The following is a 14,836-nucleotide window of genomic DNA, read 5'->3' as shown; positions in this document are numbered from 1 at the left end:
GGCTGATACCGATTCGATTTCTTATACTCAGCTGGGCAGCTTGAAGAGCAGTGTTCAGCTGGTAAGTCTGTTGATCAAGACCCCTGCAGTGAGGGAGGAAGTGGGGCTGGGGCAGGGACTGGGGCAGGCGCTGGTCAGCCAGGGTCAGGTGGGGAGTGGGACAGAGCCATGACCTGTCCCTGGGGTGCGGGGGACAGGGGACGGGCGGCAGCTCCCACCACTACACACACCCAGGGAGGCATGGGGGGCATATGCTCCCAGAACTGTCAGTGACGGGGCAGGCTGCCACTGTGGGCTGGGGCCGGGGCCGGGGCTGCGGCGTGCTCTTCCCAGTGAGGGCTGGGCCAGGCTGTGCTCAGGGTGGGCGGCAGTGGTGGCGCTGGTAGAGGGGCTATGTGGGGGGGGAGCTGCAGCCTACATTGTAGCCCCCACTGTAGACACCTCCCAGCACCGCCACTGCCTGCCTTGTGCACAGCCTGGCCCAGGCCCTACTGGGAAGAGCTGCAGCTTTGTCCCACACCCTGCCCTGCCCCAGCCCCACTCCCTCCCTCACCGCAGGGGCCTTGATAGTTTCATAGTTTCACAGTAGCTAGGGTTAGGAGAGGCCTGAACAGATAACTTAGCCTGACCCCCTGCCACAGGGAGGAATGAATGCTGGGTTCACAAGACCCCAGACAGGAGATCGTCCAACCTCCTCTTGAATTTGCCCAAGGTAGGGGTAAGGACCACTTCTCTAGGAGATAGTTCCAGATTTTGGCCACCCTAACTGTAAAATATTGCCTTCTGATCTCTAACCTAAACCTATTCTCCATCAGCTTATTACCATTGTTCCTTGTTACCCCAGGTGATGCTGGGGAGAAAAGGGCTCTACCCATTTGCTGATAATCTCCCCTGATGAGCTTGTAGGCAGCCACCAGGTCCCCCCCTCAGCCTCCTCTTGCTGAGGCTGAACAGGTTCAGGTCCCTCAGTCTCTCCGTATAGGGCCTGTCCTGCTGCCCTCTCACCTCTGAACCCTCTCCAGGCTGGCCACATCCCTTTTGAAGTGCGGCGCCCAATACTGGACACAGTACTCAAACTGATCTTTTCGCCCAATGCTTTCTCCCTCCCCTTCCACTACAACAAATTTACCAGTGGACACAGATCTCCAAGCTGCTGGGCTCCGCTCCTTGCTGCCTACGTGCTGTGTTGCAGTTGCATTTGCATGGGACATTTATCAGCCACATTAGGCTAAAAAAAGCCAATTTCTGATACAGTCAATTTTCTTTATATCAGTGCTGATCAGATATCAGACTGATGTATCAGTGCACCTCTACTTGTGTCATAATCAACGTTTCTATGGTTTTTGCCCATGACCAATGACAGGGACCAATGACGCCCTATTTATGGTTTCCTGGGTCATCTTATTTGCCGTTTTTTAAATATCAGCACAATACTGGCTCTTATGTGGTTCTTTGGAACTTCCCTAATATTTCAAGATTTATTAAAAGCAGCATTAATGATTTAGAGAGCTCCAGAGTAATTATTTTTAATATCATTGGGTACAAGTTATCTGGTCCTAAAGATTTAAACAATGTGTATTTTAATATTTTCTTATTAATATTTTCCCTAGTTACTGATGCAATAGAAAGGCTTTCACTCTGTTTTTTTTCCAAAAACAAAGTAGAAATATTTGTTGCAGTCCTTTCCTTAGATTAAAAAAAATGACTACTGCCTAATACCAGGCCTACACCATTGCTAGCATTTCATTTGTTCCTACTATTTCTTATACTTAACCCTGCTGTTCATAGATATTTCATCAGTATCTTCAGAAGACAATTAATAAGGGAAGCTTTTCTTAACTGCTGATTTGTACTTGTTGCTGCGAGGGTCCCATTTATTCAGACATTGTATTATTGGGAGTTTTTGCACTCCAGACATTTTTCCTAATTGTAGGCAATGCCAGTAGTACCTTGCTTTGGTCAAATCCATCAACTTTACTGACAGCATGGGATACTTTTCTTGTCAAATTAAAATCTTATATTGGCCAGGATCTAGAGGTCAGAGCCAACTGTCCCACACTCACTGAGACTGAGATTGCAAAGATATTAGTTGTTAAAAAAGGGCAAGATGTGCAGACTTTTATTTTCCAATAACTGAGACCTAGTGGGAAAAACAGCAGTGCTGGACTGGATCCATAGCTGGCATTAGTCAGGAAATATGTCATGACTTTATTAGAGATCTGCCAATTTACACCAACATCAGATCTGGCCCACAATATTTAGAGCATTAAAAAAAGAAATAGAAATTTTGTCGTTGGGAAAGTTTGACTCCCCTAAAGACCCAACAGCTATTATCAAGTAGCAATATTACCTTAAGGCAACGATTCTCAAACAGGGGACACCTTGGGATGCTTTAAGATTCTTTCAAGTGTGCTGTGGGGTGCCATGCAATGTTAGCACAGTTGGTTTGCAAACATAATTCCCAAGATAAAACCAGAGATTTCAAATAGGAATCCATAGTGTTAAAAACATGGATTTTCTCACCCTATTGTATTTTTCTCACCCTATTGTAGTCTTTATGAGTTATTTGCAACAGAAGAATTATGCTATTTTTCTGTAGTCAAAAAATAAGTGAAAAGTAAGAAATGGCATTTTCCCAGGGATTCCTTGAGTCTAATGAGGGATACTTTGAATCTAACAAGGGGTGCCTAGAATCTAATGAGGGATACCTTGAATCCAAGGAGGAGTGCCTTGAGTCTTAAAAAGGTTGAGAACAAGTCCCCTAAGGGATAGAGAGGAAAACAGTGCAAAGAACGAACTTGGTAATGCATGTAGATGCAGATGGATTGGCAAAACCAAAGAGCTAACAGAGCTTTTGCAAACTTCTTTCCTGTGCAGCTTATCTTTTTTAACAGAATAAATTATGTGACAGTTCCAGAGAAAGAGAGCCACACAGCTAAATAAAAAAAAAGGGGGGGAGTAATAAAAAGTCCATTGTTTATTTTCACTATGGTATATTTTCTTATTCAGGGTAAAGATTCTGTCCCCCTCCTGGTATTAAAAGTGACTGTATCTGATGTAGTAAAGATGACTGGAGTTCCAGCAAAGCATCTTAGTGAAGGCCTCATGAAACAGCCCTTTCTCACACAAAGAACAATTACTGTGAATAAAGGTAACAGGGTCTCAGATCACTCATGGGAGGAAGACTGCAAGGTTGAGTGCTGAGCTAAGTCTTGGTTGATGCTGTTACTGTTTACCTAGATTTTGGAGATAGCAATCAGATTGGTCGTAGCTCATTTGCCACTGTCACAGTACCAAATTTAAGGGTGACAGTGGCATATGCAAATATATACATCTCACCAGGGTTGAAAGTTACTGTTTTAACAAAACGATATTGGCATCCTACCCTTCTGCACAGAACTAAGGGATTTCAAAAATAGCTTATTCCCTCCCTTTCATGTTGACTTGATCTTGGCACCCAGTACATAAAATGAATTATTGAACAAATACAGAGCATTCTTTCCATGCAACTGATCTCAGGACCCAGGCAAAAGTGGATATGTCTGCTATTAATAAAGTATTCAGCATCAAAAACCTTCAACAGACTTGGAAATTGGAATTCAGTAGCCTTTCTGAGAACATAGTACTCACCCCCATTCACAATAATAAAAATTCTCCTACACACTTACTTATATAACAAAGTTTTCTAAGGACAGTGCTGGGATTCAAACAGTTGTTCAATACGTGTATACTCATTTCATAAATATCCCTGAGGAAGCATGGCCTACTTTGGGAGAATAAAAGTGATTAAAATACCGAAACACGGTGACAAGTTAAATACAAATCCAACGCATAGTGAGTTCATTACAGCCCCATGCCAGAGATACTTTACACATGTGAGTAGGCCCATCAGACTCAGCAGGAGTAATATTATGCCTAAAATTATTCACATGTGGAAGTTTTTGTAGGTTCCAGGTCTAAGTCTGTTTCAAACATAAGATCAAAACTTGTCCCATGGAAATCTATGGCAAAACTCCCATTGAATACAACTGGACTATGATCTGCATCTTATTTGCACATTTCTCAGTTCATATAATACTGCTTTTCAAGATCATCACAACTATACTCCTGGGAATCACTTAAAACAAAGCACTTTGAGAGAAATAGTTCTCACATCTAACTTCAAGCTCATGTACTGGAAGACGTTCAAGACCAACATTGATATATAAAATGCTTCTAATAGCTGTTAGCCTAACATATCTTCTCTCATACTCAAGGAGCATACCAATCCCTGATGATCAGTCCTTTATCATTTGAATTACTCTAGACATTATCATTACATAGTAAAATAAGAGGATTCTTACCACATAAGTATCTCCTGTTCTGTTTCTTTTTACGCAAATTGTTATCATATTTTTAAGCAGCAGTACCAATATGATTGACCTAGAAAATAGACACATCTCAGTCTTCACACTGCATTTTTAAAAACTATAAGAGAAAGGACTACAAAACATACTAAAACTTAGGAACAAAATTCTGCAATGCATGTGACTAGTTAATTAAATAATTATCAGCTTGTAAGTTGCCATTCTGTGGGCAGCTCTTCAAAGGACACATTGGCAAGTACTTCTGTAGCATCTTTGCACTGATCGGATATTATTCTTCTGTCTTTAGGGGGCTTCATAACCAATACATCTAAAATTCTGGGCCTGGACTTTCAAAAAGTAAATAGTGCTTCTGGACATCTTAAGTTAATGGTTGCTCAATTTGAGAAACATGCTGAGCTCTGACTCTCAAAAAAACAAATCACTTTTGAAAGTCTTGCCACTGTTAATTATATTTTGGCTCTGATTTGCTATTAGGCTGTGTGCAACATCCTGAACCTTCCTGTCCTAAAGACACAGGATGCTGTACACCAGAGAGGGGAAAAGATTTCCAACATAGTGCATACCTACCTGAAAAAGCCAAAAATATACACATTGTATATTGTACATTGCATATTCCCTCAGTGTTAACTCTTCTGACTTACTACAGTTACATCAGGATGCAGCTTCCTTCCATTGTTGGGTCTCTATGTCTCCAACATGAAAGGCTCACTACAGGTTTGGCAGATGCCATAGTAACAGTCCATTAGGCTGGAGAGAAGGATGGTTGTTAGACACCCAAAGCAGCACCTTTGATTTAGGGATGGCAGGAACAACCATGTTGGTCCCTCAGCAGGCTGCTGACAATATTTTATTAAAAAGAGTGTTTCAAGTAGGTCCCAATATGAGGAATGGAAATTACTTCCCCAAAGTCCCTGTGAATAAAAATTGTATCTCAGCCAGCTGTGATACAACCGATGATGGTATCAGCCACTTAAGAGACCGAACAAAAAATAACAATGCTCAGGTTGAATGCAACAGTCTTGAGCCTGCTACAGTATATTGAAAAGTTTATTAGAGCCATTTGCCCATTCCTAGTTCATACTAAAACTGTTTTTAGGGTTGAATAAGGGGGAAATATTAATAGAAGTTGATGTCCTCTACAGAGAGAGCCCTACTCTCTAAGAGTATTTAATCCACTTTGCATGGTTTGTTCTCTGTGAAGAGTTCAGGCGCTCTATACCATGCCACCCAAAACAATGAGTGATTTGCATAGAAGGCTCTATCCTTAATGTAGATAAAAACTGGGGGCATAATACATGCCTGAGAAAGGATCCTTTCCCCTACAACTCACTGGGAAATGCACTGGCACAGCAGAAATGCTGAGCTCAGGATTTGGTGGGGAACAGGGAAGACTAGACACAATGTCCTATAACCCATTCAACTACCCTATTCCTGGCTACTTCCACAGTAGCGGTTCTGTAAGTCTCAATAAAAGGAGTGGCACATTTGCTATGAGAAATATATCTTTGCAATCTACTAGGAAACTGTGAAGCCTTAATTTTGGATATGGTCTCAGCATAAGTACCGAAACATATTTTACCTTTTCTAAAAAGACCTTTTATTAAATGTATGGAACGTGCTAAGTCTTCTGTGTGGAGAGCACACGTGAAGTGCTGCTATAGTTAAATGGAATATCGTTTGACTGTATAACTAACATACACAAGACATGGTTACATTCCTATCAGGAGTGAAATATTGTGAACATATCCACTGAGATGGGAGATCTGCTGTAAGTTTTTCCTAAAACATCATGCCATCTGCATACATAATAAAAGAATCCAGTAGTTGTCATGCTAAAACAGGACTTCCAGTGAAGGGCACAGATAGTTCCCTAGTGGGAACTCAAAGTTATGCACAGTGATGAAAACTGGAAGTAAGTTTCCAGCTAATGGTCTGTCAGTGACTACTCCGAACAAATCAGCACTGTATATTATGCACATTTTCATTCCACAGCAAGCCAGGGCTTTCCAGAATGTATCATCTTGACTGGATGGTTTTATTTCAGTTCATCTTTCAATCCTCCATGGTCATCTTCTGGCAGTGCCATTTGTAACACATTTCATGAAGGAAAGTTCAACTGGCAGGACAGCAGCTTTACAGGCTGGTAATATTTATGGAGAACTCTCTGCTGGGGCTGCAAAAGAAAAACAGACAATAAATATACACTCACTTCAAGTAAGGAAATTGCAATGTACTTCAACTGAAATAAAAAGGCAGCTGTGTGCTATACAAATGTATGCTTATTACAAAGAAAAAATCTTCATAGACTTTCTACTGATACTCTAAGGAGCTTTCCCAATCGCTGGCACTCCTGTCACTTAATTAGCCCCCTGGATAAGGAGCAAGTTTGGACCGAGAATGAAGAGAATGTCCATGCACAAGATTTAATCCATGCTACACGCATATTGCACCACAATATAAATAGCATTAAATGTATCCAACTCCAGGAAAGCAAGCCCTTCTATCTGAAACACCCTTGCTACTGCCTGCTTCCTTCATCAATCCCACTAGAATCAAATCCCCAGAAAGACTCTTTTACTTCCCAAGCAGAGTTTGGATGTTTCCTTCCCCAACACATACTGGGTAAGAGGCCCTCAAAAGATCATCTAGTCTAGCTGATTATTCCCCAGCAGCAGTGTAACAAGGCAGATCTTCACCGGGGCAGCTGTAACAAACAGAAGCAGAAGCAGCTTCTGGCTGCTGCTGTGTGTTTGGTGTGTCTGTGCAACTGCAATGGCAGTTGCTATTTTTCCCACCTCCCGCCTTCGAAGTCAGTGCCTAGGGCTGCTGCCCTGGTCACCCTGCCTTTGTTACACTACTGTTTCCCAGTTCACATTTGTGTGTTCAATTGCTCCATCCTAAGTGCAGGCCTTTGCACTTGTCCTTGGTTAACTTTAGCCAATTTGAGACCATTTCTCCAGTTTAGCAAAGTCATTCTGAATCCTAGCCTTGTCCTCGAGAGTGTGTGCAACCCCACCGAACTTGGTGTGCAGGTGGAAGGAGAGAGATGGAAGTAGCGCGGCGCAGAGCCAAGGAGTATTCTGTAGGCCTTCGGTCTGGGGAGGACTGCTCCACTGCAGCTCTCATTCTCTAGTCCAAAGACTCTGAAGATGTGAGGAGCTCAAATCCTAAGGCAGATAGGTGTGGAGAAGCAGGCTTGCAATCTGCCTTCCTCCTCATTAGAGGTCCTGCCCAGCAACTCTGCTTCTGGTTCTATGTAGCCAAGAAGGAGACGAACACATGATCAGGGCATCTCACCCTCTAGGGCTCCTGTTCCTCACAACCTCAGCACAGAAAGAGAAAATTAATGACTACTCCTTTTCCGTTCCCCAACAGAATTCTTATCTCCTGCTGCCTTGATGTGAGAAACCTAGCACTACTTGGTAAGAGCCCTTCCATTATTTACTAGTTATCATCACTGATACATGCTAACCACCACAGCCACGGAGCTGTGCAGTGAGACAAACTCACGGAGTCATTTCACCGAGATTTGTTAAAGCATAACTTAATTTCTCACAGAGGAAGCTCTTGGCATCACCCGTTTTGCAGTTCACATCTTTGCTACAGCAGTGCAAGTTCAGAACCTAATGCCTCATAAGAGTAAGGAGAGACTGTGGCATGATGAGTTCGTTACGGTTTTTAGTTGAATTGTTCCTCTTGCATGACTGTGTGTGCATGTGTGTCCATGAAGGAGTAGAGATTTGGGCATTTATAAGTGGATCTGGACCTTTGAGCCAGATTCCAAACCATGCTGATAATGGAATATTAATGCTACCAAAGTGGTATGTAGGTGGGCTCATATTCATGTTGGCTGTGGCCTCCTATACAACTCCCCTTAAAAATTACACCTACTGAGCCATTCTCGGTGGAGTGATTGGATCCTCCAGCTTGTCAGTTTTCCTTTATCTGTACCACCCAACCCAAATCTTTGAAGCTCTGGCTGTGGAAGATCTGAATGGGATGGAGGGGCTAGAATGTGAACCCTGCAATTTTCAGGGGTGTGTGGAATGGGATAAAAAACTGCCTCGAGGCCAATTGTTCCATATGCTCCTTATGCCTCTGTCTGAATGTAGCCTCGACAATGGAGAGAGCAGGAGCGTATGAAAACTGCCATGTTCTTAGCCATTTCCTTCTTGCTGTGGACCCATCTTCTAACAGCAAGATCAATTCTACCTCAGTCTTTATTATATTTTTTAAATTGTAGGGCCTTAGTAGCTTTTACTCCTTATTCTCTGAGTCCTACTGTAATCCTGTGGCTACATCAATAGGCTCTTTACAAATACTCATTTGGGAGCAGAGATGTGGTTCCACCTGTGGCAGGAAACACTTTCTACACAATCTGAGAACTGAGCTGATTTCAGGCTTGGTAGGAGCTGGGAAGTTAATAGAGAGGGCACCCACTTAAAAAAAAACTGGACGAAATACTAGATTGGCCTCATGCTGATCTGCAGGGATAACTTACCAACTTCTCCAGCAGAGAGAAAAAAAATCAATTGTGCTAGCAAGCGAGCATAAAGGATAAATAAGGACACTTTAAAAATGTTTAAATAGGGTTTTAACTGGGAAGGTACACCCTTGTGGCTAGGTTCCGTCTAACCATCCCTCTGAAGACTAATTCCAGCCAGTGGGGTAATAATAAAGATGGGAATGTATCAGACCATAGAAAGAAGCAGGAGATTTCTTTAAGGTTAAAAAAGATTTTCTTTGCTGTAGGGAGGAGATATAATTTTTCAGGAAGTGCTACATCTACAATTAAGCCAGGCTTTTATCACAGGCTCTTCCCCTGTCTTGAGAAAATCCGATTCACTTCTTACAGTAATTAAAAGGAAAAACAAATCACTAAACTCTTGTGTGCCAAGTGTTATTAAAAGCTGTGGCTACAAAGAGGTGGAGCTAAGGCAATAATCAGACTGGTCAAGAAAGACCTAATGATAGCTAGTCAGTTTAAAAAGAACAAGTGTAAGATCTAGCTGTAAGTTAAAATACCTCCTCTCTCCCATTTTTGAATGCCATTCATTTCCAGCTAAGTTCTGGGAAGTGCCAAGTGATTTTGGGCATCTTAATTTTGGGGGGCCTGTAGTGGGTTTACACGCCCTTAGCCAGACTCAGGAGCCAGTTTCCTCATAAAAGCAAGTTCATTTATTATATGTGTAGCAAGCTTCTGACCATGGCAAATAAAAAAGGTCTTCTCATCACAGCAAACAAAACAGGTACAGGTGCAAAGAACAAACACAAAATTAAACCTGTGGTCTTCCTTCAGACTTAGAGGAGAGATGCAGTCCCTGTGCTTCTTTCTAAGCACCAGTCTCATCTCCTTCCTCTTCAGCTTCCCTTCTTGGGAGCTTTTAACTTCCTCTGAGCTCAGTCCATCACCTCTGTCCACTGAGCTAGTGGTCTGAAGCAGACTGGCTATTATCCCCTTAACCCTCTCCTTATTACAGGCCCAACCTGAAGTTCCTTAAAAGGGATCCGATTTTCTAAGGATGTCTGCTCAGATCTCTTTAACATGTCTCAAATTGAGCAGCCAAAAAACAAGGCCTACAAATCACTTCTCACTTCTAAACATTTTACCTTCAATATTAAGGGCCTAAGGACCACGATAGCTATTTACGCTGTTTGTTACCCTGTGTACCGCAATGGGGCCCTTTAGCCGAGATCTCGTGAAGATGACATAGAAATAAACAAATAATACTTTAAAACCAAAGACGTGTTTCATTCTTAGTTAAAGTAGCACGTAACAGAACAAGGATGTGTTCTTCTTCCTTAAAACAATGTTAATTTAGTTCCATCCAGCTATATTACCTAACTGTAACATTTAAGTTCTTGTGGTATCTTTACCACAGTTACACAAAGGCAACAGTCCTTTGGAAATCTCTTCCTCAAGAACCTGTGTTTAACTCCCTTTTATAGATGTATAAATGGTTTATTTTGGGGGGAAGGATATTACTAATGCATATTTTATACCGGATACACCTCAGATCCCTGCATGCCATGTCAGAAACTATGTTTGGCTATGTGTGTTGGTGCATCTTATGTGGCAAAAAAATATGCCTCATTTCATGCCTCTGTGAGCACTTGAGGCATGCCAGTACTCCTCAGAATATTAAACTTGTTGTATCTTGCTGCTTAATAATTAGATATATTACTAACTACTGGAATGTTTCAGATAATGAGAAAAAAGGGATGGTTGCTAGTATACAGCAGCAGCTCATACATTTACACATTTCTCTCTCACTACAAATGTTTTCCCTTTTTAATTGCACACTGAACTGTGGTCCTCAGGCAGTCAAAATGCCCTGAATTTCGGGTGTCAGACATCTGGTTGAGTCTACAGAAAAGCTCACATATAAATACAATGCGTACTTTGGAGGAGCTATGTCCCAGGCAGTTTTTCTGCTCAGATGGTCTAGAGAGAATGAGTCTTGTAAACTTTTGTGAAACAGTAACAGTAGGGTAAAGATGGGTTGTAGTGGGAGGAAAGATGGTTCTAAGCTTGTGTTGATGTCAAATCCAGAGTCCAATTTTACTGTATCATAAAATCAGGGTATTACCATTCTGAGCTCAATGAAAAGAAACCATGCTGGATAATGGTTATTAGTGAATAGAATCTCTGCATCTCCTCTCCTCGAGGCAAATGTAGATATTGCCTCATATCCTCATTACCAAATAAATCTCTGATAAGCAGAATCAACAGCTATCCATGATCAAAGGTTGCGTCCAGGCTGACGCAAGCACAGAAAAGAACAAAGAGCAACACTTCGATGCTGTCTTTTCCTATCACAACAATCCTTTTTCACCTCTGAACGGCAATGTAATGTACATTATGCCTTTGCATGGTGGTAGGACACATACAAGCAAGGAAAGCCCTAGGGCTGCACTTGGGCTAAGTGCAGACAGTCAAAAAGTCCAAGCCTGAATTGATTCAATCTTTGAACGCTAGTCTAACCTGCGTAGATTGAACCAATAAGCAAGTGAACAGACATTCACTTTTGATTCTGGAAATGCAGCCACATGCCTGCAGTGCTAGAAGCCAGGGGGTGCTAGAGTGAGCCCTCACTTCCCTTGGGCAGTGGCCGGAGGGCTGCAGGGAAGCTGAGCTGAAGGGGGAGGAGGGGATGCGGCCAGGCCCCACCAGGCTGAGTATAATTGGGAAGGGGTTTAAACCCCATGCTGCCCTTCAGGGACCCCAGCTGGGGTGTGCCTGGAGGGGGAAGCAGTGCTTGCCAGGCTTGTCCCCAAGTGCCAGGGGGCATTGCCAGCCCACAGCCCAGGCAGTGCTTCAGGTGAAGTGGGGGAGAGAGAGAGGGATTAGACCCCCCTGCCTCCCTCTCCCACTGGCATGGGCCCCCAGCTGGGGCCTGCCCAGCTCAGCACAGCCCAGCCCAGGACCTCCAGAGCCCCTCCCAGCCAGGAGGTGATCCTGCTGCACCTTCCCAGCTGCTGGGGTGGGGGTTTCGCTTGGGGCAGCCCAGAAACAAAGCCCAGATCAGGGGGAGAGAGGGAAGCGAAATCAATCCCAAACCTATGTGTAGACATGCACAGAGCAGAGCACAGAGGGATCGGGGCGGTAGTGGCTCCATCCTGGATATGAGCCCTGCTGAGCACAGGGACCGAGGCTGGGGGTGGGGCAGGGAAGGGACTTGAATGTGTGTCCGTGCTAGCCCGGGGCAGGGCAGAGCTGAGCTGAGCACACAGCTGGGGGAGCAGCTCCTGCCCAGCAGCCCCTTCTACCTGCTGGAGAGTGGCACCCGGGCTGGCTCTGGCCCTGGCCCCCACAGCAGCGTGCACGGTGCAGGCTTGCCCCAGCAGCGCCTGGAGCTGGACAAGGGTGCCAAGAAGCTGGGCAGCACAATGCTAGAGGCTGAGCTGGGCCAGGCGCTGCGCTCCTTCATAGGCTCCAAGGCAGACAGACGCAAGGGCTCCCTGGGTGGTGAGGAGGAGCTGGCCGTGTCCACCTCCAATGCCACCATCTGCCCACTCAGCAACCAACTGCAGTTCAGTGGCATGGGCGGTGCCTATCGGTACAGTCAGAGTGGGCTCCCTTGATGGTGGCAGCTGTGGAGAAGCCATAGGGGTAGTGCCTCGAGCCTACTGCATGGGGCTGTGCTGTGCCACCACCACCAGGTAGGGGAAGAGCAGTCAGGGCGAGCCCAGCTCAGCACCTGGTGGCCTGGCGGATGGCAGGTAGTAGTGCAGTGAGTATTGTGTAGGGGCGGTGGGTGCGGCCGGCTCCTCCTCGCCACCTGGGGAACCCTTGCACCTATCTGCCTTGAAGGACCCCAGTGCCTGGCCCAGCTCAGCCTCCAGCATCATGCCACCCAGCTTCTTGGTGCTGTTGTTCACCAGCACTGCTGGGGTGAGACTGTAGAAGAAAGTCCCCTTTGTACATTTCTGTTCTGGACATTGATATAACAGAAGCCCCTTCTTGCCTGCACACCTCTCCCCCAGATTTGTGCATTTGTTTTTCCTTCTAGGTATTGGCACAGACCTAGCACACCTAGCACAGCTCCAGGTGCTGCTGGGGCAAGCCTGCACCATGAACGCTGCTGTGGCGGACAGGGCCAGAGCCAGCCTTACATTCACTCAAGGGGGACCAGCCCAATATAGCAGATTGTATCACTTTACAATTTCAATTTCAATGCAGTTTTTAACAATGGTCCAGGGTATGACTTCATTCTACAGGGAGTACATTCCTTAAGGGTTTAAAAGTATAAAATGTAAAATACAAAATGCCATGGTAAAGATGAGAGATGAAATATAAAAATGCACTGTGAGAAATATATAAAAATGCAATATGAGATAGTGAGGATCAAAGGCTACTGGGGACAGTAAGTGAGTTAGGTTAGCACCAGAATATATATTACAGTCTTTGAAGTGGATATTTTAGTCCTTTTGTTTTCTTTAGTGACACTTAGCTTAATTAATATGTAGATGTAGTTTCTAGGTTTCTCCTACAGAAAGCCACTTTAGCTTTCTGACTTGCTCTGAGCCTTGCCGCACCTATGCACTCACTGTCTCATATTGCATTTTTATATATTTCTCACAGTGCATTTTTATATTTCATCTCTCATCTTTACCATGGCATTTTGTATTTTACATTTTATACTTTTAAACCCTTAAGGAATGTACTCCCTGTAGAATGAAGTCATACCCTGGACCATTGTTAAAAACTGCATTGAAATTGAAATTGTAAAGTGATACAATCTGCTATATTGGGCTGGTCCCCCTTGAGTGAATGTAAGTGTATGATGATCAGTAGGTAATTAAATGACAATAGCCTAGCCAGAGGAACTTACCATTACAAAACTCTACTTTACAAGCCATTTTAGGCTAATCAAGCCAAGGAACTGATTCCTGGGACTGAGCACCCACCCCATTGACTGTTCCTGTAACCCTTAACAATACCATTGTTAATTAATCAAAATCACAAACTGACTCCTGAAATTGCACTACCCAACAGGCAAGACCCCTGTGATTAACAGCTGTCAGTCACTACTCAAGACCCACATGGGACATCTACCTCCAGACTGGGCAGCCAGAATGATGCTGGGGGATCATACAAGTCTGCCAGAAAGGGATAAAAGGCAGTGAAGTGTGATCCTCAGTGGCATCCTCTCATCTAGCACCTGACCTACCAAGACAGAAGGACAAGCAGGTGACCCCCTTCTGGAGAAGACATTGCCTTGAAGGAAGCTGACCACTGACAGCAGACTCCAGGGCCTCAGATAGGTAGACATACTGACACCAGTGCTCTCACAATCGCTACAGCAGCTACTATACACTATACTACATGGGTTTGAAAGACATGGGTTTGAATGAGTGTGTGCATGCGTGCATGCATGTGTGCGTGTGCGTGTGTGGGCTAAGGTGACCAGTCCACTCATAACTCAAAGTTTGCATTTCTGATTTTACTGGTAACTTCACATCCCGTACAACAAATAAGAATTCATTATGATCCTGTGAGTTGGTCCTTTGTAGCCAACAAGACCGCACCATGCATGCTGCTGCAGGGGCCGGGGCTGGCCCAGGCTCTGCTTTCCAGTGGGTAGAAGGGGCTGCTGGGCACAAGCTGCTCCCCCAGATGCATGCTCAGCTCTGCCTTGCCCCAAGCTAGCACAGACACACACTCAAGCCCCTTCCCTGTTCCCATCCCCGCCACTACCCTCTGCTCAGTGGGGCTGACATCCACGATGGAGCCGCTGCTGTCCTGATCCATCTGTGCTCTGCTTTGTGGGGCCATTTCACTCCCCTCCCCTCCCACCCCCAGATCTGGTCTTTGCTTCTGGGATGCCCTAAGCGACACCCCCACCCCGGCAGCAAGAAGGCTCAGTAGGATTGCTCCCTGGCTGGGAGGGGGGCTCTGGAGGCCCCAAGCCATACTGAGCCACGACCAGGAGGAAAGGCTGGGCAAGCTCTGGCTGGGGTGCCAT

General features: G+C 44.7%; 1 protein-coding gene across 1 annotated transcript in view; it reads right to left on the bottom strand.

Annotated features, from left to right (window-relative positions):
- Positions 1-1,040: 1,040 nt before the first annotated feature.
- SAMD12 (sterile alpha motif domain containing 12) overlaps positions 1,041-14,836 on the bottom strand; it is a 279,773-nt gene continuing 265,977 nt past the window's right edge. Inside the window, exon 7 of the mRNA XM_006026817.2 lies at positions 1,041-6,540. The gene's annotated coding sequence lies outside the window, so the exon portion shown is untranslated. The remainder of the gene's footprint in view (positions 6,541-14,836) is intronic.

The sequence above is a fragment of the Alligator sinensis genome, unplaced genomic scaffold (assembly GCF_000455745.1).
Source record: "Alligator sinensis unplaced genomic scaffold, ASM45574v1 scaffold895_3, whole genome shotgun sequence".
Lineage (NCBI taxonomy): Eukaryota > Metazoa > Chordata > Crocodylia > Alligatoridae > Alligator > Alligator sinensis.
The sequence above is the reverse complement of the archived record's forward strand: the minus strand, read 5'-3'. Positions and strand labels throughout refer to the sequence as shown.